A 13,340-nucleotide genomic window follows, 5' to 3' on the forward strand; every position below is an offset into this window, starting at 1 on the left:
CTAATTTAAAAAAAAATACATGTCTTGGTTTGAAAGAAATAAGATAGAATTTTCTTTCAAAATCTATACAAAGAGTGTTTTGAAAAGGTTGTCTTTCTCGGCAAAAATAGGTTTTAGCAACCACTTAGGCGTAAATAGGAAACTTCTCTGATTAAGGACAACACCTGAGATGAACCATCAGATTTACTGGAAAAAGTGTTGTAATCTTGTAACAAAGCAATGCCATATGTAAGCACTCTCAAGCAAAAAAATATTGTTGTTCATTTTAAGCATCAGCCATTACGCTTGCTAAAACAATAAATCAAGTACTACCATCAAGATATTGTACAAGTCAGAAACATGTTGAATCTCCAAAAAGGTCCATTCCAGTGTAGAAGCATCTGTCATAGAACAAATGGAAAACTACATCTGCACCTTCCAGCAGAGACTACGAAAGGAAGAGCTACACAAGAAAGGTATAGTGTTCTAGTTCTCAGTGGAGTCCAGTATTGTTGCTACCATTCTAGAGTAGAAGCATCTGCCGTAGAACAAAGCGGAGACATGTAATTCAGAAAAACTACATCATCCCCTTCTAGGGAAGACAACAAAAGGAAGAGCTACATAAGAAAGGTATAGAGTTCCAGTTCTATGGAGTCCAATACTGTTGCTATCATAGGCTTCCCGCTCCGCACCAAGCATAAGCAGCTCCAAAAAGGTTCCAATCCAGATGGGGCTCAGCATCATTCTGTAAGGTATTTCTCCATCAGTGATGCATCCTGTAGTTTAAAATAAACTCAGGTGAATCTACGACAAATATTAAAACTGCCTCATTATTTCATATCCAAGGCAGAAGAACTGGCAGGCTCAAACTATATTCTCTATAGTTATAATATAGGTTATCAAACGGCGAGAAATAGGCAGGCTAACTAATAACTTTGGGAACCAGACATAAAAGACGATTGCTGCAAAAAATACAGGCCATTGGATTAAAAAGAACTGGCAGGCTCAATCTATATTCTGTTTAGTACCCCAGCTCCCTTTCCAGCAGCAGAGTTTCTTAACTGCAAGTTTTGTTCTAGTCAGAAATGAATATTTGTTTTGTCTGTACAAACTGAAGGGATGCATATATAGATGGACAGCATAAAAAGCAGCACCACTTGTTCCTGGTCACTCAAGCCCGGACATCCTTATCATCCTTTTCTTCAACAGGAGGCGAAGAAGCATCAGCTTGACCACCAGAGCTCGCCTGGTGCATGAAAGAAAACCAGTGAAGAGGGAGACATGTGTAAATATGTGGGCATATAGCATAGCCGGCAGGGCACGGCGATTTGGTACAAAAGGAAACACAAACATGAGTGCAATTAAGTAGTTATAAGCATATTATAGTTCTCTGTTTCAGAAGACATACCTTGGGGTTGTAGCTTGAAGGAGACCAGTACTGAGCTTCGAAGTAAGGTAGTTAGAAAGAATCTAAATAATATGCTGGCCTGCAGACTGAGTAAATAGCATAGTAGGAATCAAAGAAATCGCAATGTTCTTGGACAGAAAGATCTCCTATAGGCCATCATACATTCATAGTTATTGTCATGAACGAAAAGTCCATATAAACCTTGCAAAATACGCAAGACCTGTAGAGCAGCCTACTCATAGCCATTCATAAAACCACACAAAGCCGAGCTCAGAAAAAATCTCTTTATGGCACTGGAGTAGAACCGTCCCCTGGGAGCTCGAGTTCTACACCAGCAAGAACAGAACCGTTGTCTACAACCTCACACATACACGAAAGCGACGGCAAAGCACACCGAGCTACCTCAGTCTCCAAAACAAGTATAACAACGGAAACAAGTGCATAGATCCTGCTCACACGCATACACGAACTGTAAGTAGCAAGAGAAGAACACCACATAATGCCCTGCCGTATCCAAAATATTTGAACGATCAGCATGGCAGACACCATAATAATATTTAAACGATCATGAAGGCAGATATCATGATATAGCAGATAGTGAAAGTAAAATACACACACATGTAAAAAGGAGAACAACAAACCTTGGTGAGTCGAATGGAGACGTAGCGGCAGAAGAGATCGCACATCCTACGAAACGCACAGAAAACAACCGATAAGAACACAATGATACACAGGCAAGCAATAAACATGCATGAGGCCATATATGCATTTTGTTATGGAATGGTCTGAATCATAAATACCATACCAGGAAAGGAACTCACACAATCAGGAATATACACCAAGAGGAAGGACTAAAGGAAAAAATGAAGTCAATAAAAATATTAACACATAAAGGTCAATCAGTACTAAGAAAAGGGGTCGGCAATAGATGTACAGCCGAACTGAACTAAATTTTGGGGCTAAATGGCACGAACACATCTATTTAACTGCTGCAGCACTTTGAGTTGAAAACGAAAGGGTGGCTCATTAACTAATTAATGCAGGAAACTACTATCACAATATATCAATAACCATCACCAGGCTCAATATGTATTATTAGTTGGACTATAGAAAATGGGAAATATGGTCTTGTCTATTGTGATTCAACAACTGGGATTCTAACCATTGTGTGGGAAGAATGATACAATTTTGGAGCATACAGGGCGTCAACATCTCATTCATGCGATCTCATAAGTATTCTCATTCAGGATCATCTAACAAGAAAATAGATGTAAACTTCTTTCAGGCACAAATATACCTAAACAAAGAAATCTCATACATATATCCATGTAAGGAAAAAAAAGTAGCAGCACCAGATATAGAAGGGTACATGGAGACAGGTTGATATGTAAGGTCAGAATTGGAGAGATGGATGAATCATAAAATTTGTATCTTGCCAGCTAAATATTCTGTGACTAATGAGTCCTTGAAAAGAATAGTGTCCTCCCAGATAATGAATAACAATCTGCACACTTCAGAAGAAATTTAGATGAGGGAACCCAAAAAAACGCTTTAGATGTGTGCATTCATGGAAAAGGAAGAAATCACATACGCGGGTTGAAGGAGGAGCTCACGTGGACCTGGTGCTTTACCGTAGTAGAGGGCACGACACACTCAAGAGAGGGCTGGGTTCGAAGAGAAGAGGAGGGGGCGGCCGCTGAACTCGCCACCAGTGACGGCACAACTACCTCTCTTGAGCGTCTGGGCTGCATTAGAGGAGACATGGCTGAGGCAGTGTGTCAGGCTAACCAGCAGCTGTTCCAGTTGCCACGGTCGACCCCGCCTCCTTGCTCCTGCTGCTCCGGCCGGCTAGCCTCCCTTCCACAGCCGACCCCGCCTCCTTGTTCCTGCTGCTCCGGCCGGCGAGCCTCCCTCCATGGCCGACCCCCCCCCCCACCCTGCCTCCTTGTCGTACTAAATATTAGAAGACATGTAACAAAGAGAAAAAAGTTATTTTGTTACGCCAAATGCAAAGTTATTTTGTCGTGGAAAGAGAAAAAAAGATGAACAATTAGAAGACATGTAACAAAGAAAACATATGGTAGAAGACGAACTGCATTATTACATAAACAGAAAGAAACAAGTCTGTGGTATATAATTATTATGATAAACACAACTCTTCATTTAAATAGAGAAGCCATGCATTACTACATGCAATCACACAGTTAGGCAAGAAAATAGCCTAGTCACACTCATGTTAAGTGATCACATGGTATCAATATAGCAGCGATATGTAGAAAGTGTGTCTTAATTATACAAAGTAGATTCAGATACTAATGGTGTACTCACAGCATGGACATCTGAAGTCCACTCAATGATTTCCCATTTGGTTTTGATGTTCCTAGTTGGATCAAGAGGGTTGTGCTTCTGGAAAGAGATAGGCAAGTATATGTAGTATCTCACATTAATTCATGATTTGGTTACATGCATGTCAACACATACTTTTTCACATCAGCTACCAATTTAAATGAAAATAGCCAAAAAAAACTCAGTAGGAAAACTAACAGAATGCAGACCAAGATTTACTTGGTATTAGAAAAAATCATACAGATTCAATCTTTGCTCAATGAAAACTGAGGAAGAACTCTATAACTATCCTAATCTGCACTGATCATTGCATGATATCAATAGTCCTCTTTTACAGAACTAAATTTGGACAACCATGTAAGCTCTAAACATTGTTCTTGATTAAAAGGACAAAAGGATAAACAAATGGAATAAGTCACACATTGTAATTTGGAACAACTGGTTCAACTTCTATAATTAGACCCTGCTAACAAATGATTTATTGGATAATTTGGACCGTTGTACAAAATTTAAGAGTGGAACTAATTGTTCAGTTTCTAATTTTTTTACTTGGCACATCCACTGAATAAGGTGAGCTCATTCTCTGAAGCAAATAAAAAATGCTTGGGAAAATGCTAGCATGTTAAAGATCAAGTTGGAAGAGTAAGGTCTAAATGGCATCTCCCTTTTTCTAAAAGGCAAAAGATCTTACTGGCCTCGTGACTGAATAAGATGTGTAGATGAAGACACCATGCACATGAAGCTGCTCAATACAACTTAAATGAATTCACTAACTTGAAGTAACAATGAAGAAAGAAGAAAGGATTCATAAAATGCAGATTCTCTCTTCTTTGAACATATTACATGACTCGACATCTTCTTGCAGGAAAGGAAAAAAAGCAAAGAAGGATAAAATAAGAAAAAAGCCATGAACAGAGCATCGATTACTACACGATATCAGTATACCACCGCCATAGTACTACACCGTCTAATTACTACACGATTAACCGAGTGAAGAAAATCATTGCAGCATGAATCACACGGACCATACAAAACTATTAATGAAATGATTTCTACATTAACAAATCATGAATAAACAATTTCATATAAAGGAACCAGCTTGTTTCAAACCTGCAAAATGAAATATATATCTATATTCCCAGCGAGCAGCTGCTATGGTGTGGTAATAACCTGATGTTAGGAATACATCTATATCCCCAGCGAGCAATCGTGGTGCAGATACGTAGTTAGCTTTAGCCTATACAAAATTTATAGAGTGAGCTAGTTGGTGTCAGTTTTTTCATTACCATCTGGGGCAGTGGGTTTGTCCATTTTCACATAGTTCACACCTTTCTTCTTCCTCGACAGCAAGCAAACCCAAAGGAAGCCGAGTACCACGACCAATGCAACGGCCTTGGTGGACATGAACCAATCACAGCGCAATTGAGAAAGTGTGGAGTTTTGTTGTTGCTGGTCGGAGAAACACCTACTTGGTGACCAAAAGAAATGACGCACATCAGTTAATCACACATTCTACCAATTTTCAGAAAGTAGTCCCCAGATTATACTCAAAAGCATGGTTAACTGAAATTTGGTAGCTAACCACACACAGAAGCACATAATGGCACCATGTGGTTATAGCAGGCAAAAGGAAGGACTGCCAGTACTAATTGCTCAGATACTAATTTTTTACTTGGCACATCCACTGAATAAGGTGAGCTCATTCTCTGAAGCACATAAATCAGTGCTAAGGAAAAGGCTTAGAAACAGTAGCAACAAGTCAAAGATCAAGTTGGACAGAGTATTGTCGCTTCTGAACTTAAACCAAGCAAACTAACATGGCCCACAAATAAGAGTTTAGCACATTATTTTGCAGACCTTTAACTTGCAAACCATACATATAAAGTGTAAGATTACTACATCCTCTACAATACTCAGTGATGGCATACATGACAAACAAAAGAACGTGTAGGAAACACTACCATTCTGCATAGCAGAACTACTATCCATTCCATTCATCTGGATGTAGAAGAATTACTTTTCTATCTTGCCAGTTCACTAATCAGTACAAAAATGTGACGTTGCTGAAGCCAGCAGCTTGCTTATCTTCATGATAGCTCCAATGATCCACACTTTAAAAACAAAATGCAAGGCATTATTAACTCTGTATCATTGCTAATACACCCATCTTAGTGCTTATACACCCAGCCTAAAATATGAGAAGAGCAAAAACAAGAATCTGCATACGGAATGACAATTAGATTGGTCTGAAAGCTCCCTTCCCCAATTCGAATTTTGTTCTCTTGCACACACATCAGACCAACACATATGATCTGAAACAAGAGGAACAGCGGGCTAGATACCTTGGAGACAATCCATTGCGTCTGGACCTCGAGGTCAGCAAGAGAGCACGTTTTGTGTGGTAGCCACAAGCATCTGGCTGTCGATCTCTGACTCAGGCCACCACAATCGATGGAGAAAACCCTCATCTCAGCCTGGGAGCAAGGTGAAACATCAACTACTGTAACTACCTCTCATTGATGAGATGGGAGAAGAAGCTCACCCAGTAGCAGAAAGGAAGGTGATAACCAGAGGGATGACAAGCTCCACCCCACCTCGTCGTCCTCGTCCTTGGCCAGGCGATGAACGCAGGAACACCCTCTTCAATCCCCGCGTCCTCGCCCTCTTCCTCGGCCAGCCCTCTTCCTAGGTGTTAGGCAGTGGGGAAGTGGAAGAAGAAGGATCCAGGAGTGGATCGAGCCGCCACCAACCACCAGGTCGCACCTGACCTCGCCAGCGCCGGTCGGTGACCCTCTCCCGTCCGCCGCCGGGCCTCCCTCCTCTCCTTCCTTCTCTCCCTCTCTCCCATCTTCTCTCTCCTGCAGGGACCGATCCATGTGGTCACCCTTTGCCGCCGCCACCGGAGAGGCTCGCCTCCACGGCCGCACGCCTTAGATCCGGCGGGAGGAAAAGGAGGAAGCGACTCACACTGTCCTGTTCTCCGACGGTGGCGACATGCGCGCGAGCGATGGGAAGGCAAGGAGGAGAAAAAGGCGAGGTGGTGGAGGAGGAGCCGAGGGCGACGGCGGCGTCGTTGGCCGAGCACACGCACGGAAGGGAGAGGGAGGGGTGCAGCGGCTCGTGGGGATCGAGGGGAAGGAGACAGGAGGCTAGGGTTCCTCGTTTGGTGGCTGGGGTGGGGCGAGAGCCGCGAGACACCGGTGATTGGGTGCGGACCGCCCGAGCTGATTGTGCAAATCCTCCTGCACGCCGAAACAGCCAACCCAGCCAACGAGCGCCCGGCGTGAGCCCACTTGTCCTTGGACTACGAAAATGACCGTGAGGTAAAATTAGGTTTGACTGCAGGTGAAGATCCAACGGTTCAAACACTCTAGATGGGCAGATCGAACGGCTGACGAAGACCGAATCGGGGGAACCTCCTGGAGGTGAGTTGGCTAGCCTATTTTTTGTTTCAAATAAGCTTTCAATATAGTTTTATTTGCATCTTTACTTTTCCAATCTATATTATAAAATACCAAAAATATATTTATCTTATTATACTATCTCTATCAGATCTTACTTTCGCAAGTGGCCGTGAAGGGATTGACAACCCCTTTATTGCGTTGGTTGCGAGTTCTTTGTTTGTTTGTGTAGATGCGTGGGACTTTTGAGGAGCCTTCTACTGGATTAATACATTGATTCTCAAAAACTGAGGGAAATACTTACACTACTATTGTTGCATCACCCTTTCCTCTTCAAGGAAAACCAACTCAAGCTCAAGACGTAGCAAGCATCATCAACACCGTCATCACGCCGTCGTGCTGACGAAACTCTCCCGCAAAGCTCTGTTGTATCGGAGTTCGTGGGACATCATCGAGCTGAACGTGTGTTGAACTCGGAGGTGTCGTACGTTCGGTACTTGTATCGGTCGGATCGTGAAGACGTACGACTACATTAACCGCGTTCTGCTAACACTTCCGCTTTCGGTCTATGAGGGTATGTGGACTCACTCTCCCCGCTCGTTGCTATGTATCACCATGATCTTGCGTGTGCGTAGGAAATTTTTTAAAATTACTACGTTCCCTAACAGTGATATCAGGGTCAGGTTTATGCATAGATGTTATATGCACGAGTAGAACACAAGTGAGTTATGGACGATACAAGTCATACTGCTTACCAGGATGTCATACTTTGGTTTGGCGGTATTGTTGGATGAAGCGGCCAGGACCGACATTACGCGTACGCTTACGCGAGACTGGTTCTACTGATGTGATTTGCACATAGGTGGCTGTCAAGTGTCAGTTTCTCCAACTTTAGTTGAATCAAGCACTACTAGGAAAATGGCTATAGATGGGATTGACACTAATGGCGCACCAGAAAGATGGTGCGCATTAGTATATACTAATGGCGCACCACAATCTGATGCGCCATTAGAGTTTAAACAACTAATGGCGCACCATGCTACGGGTGCGCCATTAGTATCAATTTTTTTTAACTAGTGCGCCTGTCCAAACATACTAATGGCGCATCCCGGCGAAGTGCGCCATTAGTAGTTGTAACTACTAATGGCGCACTAGGCAGCAGGTGCGCCATTAGTATAGAATTTTTTTTTGAACTAGTGCGCCTATCCAAACATACTAATGGCGCATCCTGCCCAAGTGCGCCATTAGTAGTTGTAACTACTAATGGCGCACCAGGCAGTGGGTGCGCCATTAGTATAGGATTTTTTTTTGAACTAGTGCGCCTATCCAAACATACTAATGGCGCATCCTGCCCAAGTGCGCCATTAGTAGTTGTAAGTACTAATGGCGCACCATGCAAGAGGTGCGCCATTAGTAAGTGGGCAGCAACAAGATATTTGGGACAGCCTCTCCTACCCACACACTCACTTTCTCCCCACTTCATTCTCTCCACCTCCTCCTTGTCTCGGGTGCCTCCTCTTTTTCACCTCATTTCCACCATAGATTCATTCAAATTAAGTGGTTAAATTACCTTGTTTTAATAGGTAAGTAAGGGGGGAAGCTATATTTAGGTTGTTCTCCTTACAACAATGTGCACATGCACTTTTTACGGCCTAGCTAGATCTATGTATGTTCGTGGTGTTGCATATGTTTGTGGTGTTGCATATGTGTTTGTGTTTGGAGGTGTACCGGTATTTGATATGCGATAGTTGCCAATATTTTGCCGGAATGTTGATTCATTTCCGTTTCGGCGAGAATTTTGGCATTAAGCATTCTTTTTGGTCCTATTTTTAGGGAAGGTCATGCCAAATTTTTGTTTGGTTCTAAAATATCGTTTTGCTCTACCCCGCAGGCGACCATGGTCCGCACGATGACCGAAGGCATCGTGAATAGGTTTTTGAGGTCCGCGAAGGCCGAGATGCTTCAAAAGAACGAGACGGAGATAAGATGTCCGTGTCGAAGATGCAAGCTGAAGAGCCTTATTGCGGACCCGGATTCCGGGCAGGTGCGGGACCACCTGCTGTTGCGTGGTTTCATGGATGGCTATCGGTGGCAAGGTGATGAAGATGACTACGAAGTCGTCCATGCGGGCCGGGCAAGAAATGAGGAAGGGCAGCAAGACAACCACCGCGGCTCGGGCGGGCGAGAAGACGAAGAATCCCCAGGAGATGATCACGACTGTGATGCTGTACACAGTCATCATGTAGAAGATGCAGGACATGATGATGAGGAAGATGCCGGAGCAGGCGACGGGCATGATCATGAAGATGATGATGCCGGCGGAGCAGACGACGCTGGACCATCGATGGGCTGGGTGCAGGACCCTCATATTCAAGAGCTGCTTCTCAAGCAGACGGATAACGCAAGAGCTGCCGCCCGAGAGAAAGCCAAGATGGATCAACTTGAGTTAGACGCGGTTACTCCATTGTATGAAGGATGCAGGCCCGAGGATACCCGCCTGAAAGTAACGCTCATGGCCCTGGAGATGAAGGTAAAACACAAAATGACCGACGCATGCTTCGACGAGAACATGTCATTCTGGCACGAACGTCTTCCCAAGGGGAACAAGTGCCCGACCAGTTTGGAGGAGGCGAAGAAAATCGTGTGTCCTCTGGATTTACCGCACGTGAAATACCATGTGTGCATGAACAATTGCATCATTTATCGGGACGAGCACGCGGAGTCTACAATATGTCCGGTGTGCGGTGTCACTCGATACAAGAAGAGGAAGAAAGCTCCTCGAAAAGTGGTGTGGTACTTTCCGATCACTCCTCGTCTGCAGCGGTATTTCGCGGATCCTAAGGTAGCAAAGCTCCTACGTTGGCACGCGGATAGGGAGGAGAAGAAGCGAGAAGATGACGCAAATGATCCGGAGATAGATAAAAAAGACAAGATGCTGAGTCACCCTAAGGATGCGAGCCAGTGGCAAGCATTGAACTTCGAATACCCAGAATTTGGGAACGATCCAAGGAACATCGTGCTGGGCGCGAGCACCGATGGAGTCAATCCGTTTGGCAGCCAGAGAAGCACACATAGCACCTGGCCTGTGTTTGTGTGGATGTACAACCTTCCCCCCTGGTTGTGCATGAAGAGGAAGTACATTCACATGAGTATGCTAATTGAAGGGCCGAAACAACCAGGGAACGACATCAATCTGTATCTGGGGCTGCTGAAAGAGGAGCTTGACACGCTGTGGAAAACGCCAGCCAATACGTGGGACGCCGCAGAGAAAGAATATTTCCCTATGAGAGCCGCACTGCTCACGACGGTGCACGACTATCTCGGTTACGGATATCTTGCGGGGCAGGTAGTCCACGGATTTTCTGGATGCGTAAGGTGCATGGATGACACAACGTATCGCCAGCTAGATAGAGATCCCGGGTCTTCGAAAACCGTGTTCATGGGACATCGAAGGTGGCTTCGCGACGATGACCCGTGGAGGAAACGCAAGGATCTGTTCGATGGTGAAACCGAACCCCGAAAACGCCCGTGTACGAGGAGCGGCGAGGAAATAGACAAGCTGTTGAAAAATTGGAAAGACTGCCCACTGCCGGGAAAGAAGCAAAAGGCGCCAGAGCCGGGAAAGAAGCGAAAGGCGCCAGAGCCGCTGCTGAAGGTATGGAAAACGAGGTCTGTTTTCTGGGACTTGCCGTACTGGAAGATCCACCGTGTGCCTCACAGCCTTGATGTCATGCATATCACGAAGAACGTGTGCGAGAGTCTGCTTGGTACCCTGCTCAACATGCCAGAGAGGACCAAAGATGGGCCGAAAGCAAGGGCAGACTTGAAATCAATGGGCATCAGGCAGGAGCTTCACGCTATATATGATGATGATGATGATGATGATGATGATGATGATGATGATGATGATGATGAGGCGAAGCAGGACACAGAAAGTCGTCGCAAAGGCAAAAAGGCCAAGAAGACCGGAAATGACTACCCTCCCGCGTGCTTCACTCTAAGTCAGGAGGAGATCGAGCAGTTTTTCACCTGCCTCCTAGGAGTAAAACTTCCTTACGGTTACGCGGGGAAGATAAGCAGATACCTAGACCCAGCGAAGCAGAAGTTCAGCGGGATGAAGTCTCACGACTGTCACGTGCTGATGACGCAGATACTTCCAGTTGCAATCCGTGGGATCATGGACGCGCACGTCCGTGAAACGCTATTTGGCCTATGCAACTTCTTCGACGTCATCTCTCGGAAGTCGATTGGCGTGAGGCAACTCAGAAGGCTACAGGAAGAGATCGTGGTGATACTATGCGAGCTTGAGATGTACTTCCCGCCCGCATTCTTCGACGTTATGGTGCATCTGCTGGTCCATATAGTGGAGGATATCATCCAACTCGGGCCGACGTTCCTGCACAGCATGATGCCGTTCGAAAGGATGAATGGTGTCATCAAAGGATACGTTCGCAACATGTCACGTCCAGAAGGAAGCATAGCCAGGGGCTTTCTGACCGAAGAGTGCATCTCCTACTGCACGAATTATCTAGGCATCGAGAACCCCGTTGGTCTGCCCGTCAACAGGCACCTCGGCAGGCTCGCTGGATGGGGTCACCGTGAGGGTCGCCGCGAAATGCATGTCGACTTCGAGGGTCGACTCGCCGACTTTGAAAGAGCAAACCTAGTCGCGCTACAACACATAGACGTGGTCGATCCTTGGTTGGTAGAGCACAAAACCTTTATTAAAAAGACGTACAATGACCGAGGCCAACAGAGGACGGACGGAGATATACTCAAAGAGCACAACTCATGTTTCACGCGTTGGTTCAAGCATAAGCTTCTGTCGTACCCTTTACATGAGGATTCTTCCGCGGAAGAACAACTCATATTCGCCTTGTCACAGGGCGCCGAGCACAACCTGATGACCTATGAGGCGTACGATATCAACGGCTACACATTCTACACCGAGGCCAAGGACATGAAGAGCGATGGTTATCAGAACTCCGGGGTAACGATGGAATCCTACACCGGTAACGACAAGGACAGATACTACGGAAGGATCGAGGAGATCTGGGAGCTGAGCTACGCTGGAGAGAAGGTCCCGATGTTCCGTGTCAGATGGGCCAAGAACGTCATAAAAGAAGACCGGTATTTCACCACCATGGTTATACCCGAAGCCAAATCCAAGACCGCGGGCGCAAACGTCACCGCGAAAAATGAGCCATGGGTACTGGCTTCCCAAGTGGACCAATGCTTCTTCATTACCGACCCGCCAAAGCCCAGTCGTGTTGTCGTGAGGAGAGGCAAAAGGAAGATCATCGGAATGGATGGAGTAGCCAATGAGCAAGACTTCGACAAGTACGGCGACCCGAGGATCGAACATGACGACGATGATGAAGTAGCAGCATACACCACAAGAAGAAGCAGGACCACCCTACCTAAAGGACGTCCGTTCCACAGAAGAACTCCATTTGCGAAAAAGAAGGGCAAGAAGATTGTGAACAGATAGCTAGCTAAGATCGATTGTATTTAAATCGTAGCCTTCATTTCTCGATTGTATTTCATGGGTACTTTTTGAACTATCATGAATATTTTTAAATTTCATGGACACTCGATCTCGATCCCCCTCCATCTCGATCGCTATCCCACCTTGCCAGATCCGGCCCCCCTCGCCGCCGAGCACCCCCCAGTCCACCGGCCGCCGCCGCCGACCCCCCGCACCCTCGATTCCCCTACCCAACCGCCGCCGCCGACCCCCCGCACCCCGCGCACCGTCTTATAAAAAAAATTAGTATCAAACAGCTTTTTAAATGCTACTGTCTTATAAAAAAATATTACTGTTATTATTTAAACAAGTTTGAACATATTTAAACACAAATAAGTATCAAACAGCTTTTTAAATGCTAAAAAAAATTGTGGAGCCCACCTCGATCCCCCTCCATCTCGACCGCTATCCCACCTCGCCAGATCCGGTCCCCCTCGGCGCCGAGCACCCCCCAAGTCCACCGGCCGCCGCCGCCGACCCACCGCACCCTCGATTCCCCTACCCAACCGCCGCCGCCGACCCCCCGCACCCCGCGCACCGTCTTATAAAAAAATAAGTATCAAACAGCTTTTTAAATGCTACTGTCTTATAAAAAAATATTACTGTTATTATTTAAACAAGTTTGAACATATTTAAACATAAATAAGTATCAAACAGCTTTTTAAATGATAAAAAAAAT

General features: G+C 45.4%; 1 long non-coding RNA gene across 12 annotated transcripts; it reads right to left on the bottom strand.

The window, feature by feature from the left end:
• Positions 1-322: 322 nt before the first annotated feature.
• On the bottom strand, positions 323-6,985 carry LOC123157292 (uncharacterized). Of its 12 annotated transcripts, XR_006478908.1 has the most exons (6): positions 6,276-6,977; positions 6,076-6,207; positions 3,716-5,198; positions 1,388-3,340; positions 1,134-1,225; positions 323-755 (listed from the first exon to the last, which is right to left on the bottom strand). It is a non-coding gene; the product is annotated as an uncharacterized lncRNA (long non-coding RNA). The 12 variants fall into 12 exon arrangements; XR_006478913.1 differs by having other exon boundaries at positions 323-2,891; positions 2,979-3,340; positions 6,276-6,982; XR_006478912.1 differs by having other exon boundaries at positions 323-2,898; positions 2,979-3,340; positions 6,276-6,982.
• Between the last annotated feature and the right edge of the window lie 6,355 nt (positions 6,986-13,340).

This window comes from Triticum aestivum, chromosome 7B (assembly GCF_018294505.1).
Source record: "Triticum aestivum cultivar Chinese Spring chromosome 7B, IWGSC CS RefSeq v2.1, whole genome shotgun sequence".
Lineage (NCBI taxonomy): Eukaryota > Viridiplantae > Streptophyta > Magnoliopsida > Poales > Poaceae > Triticum > Triticum aestivum.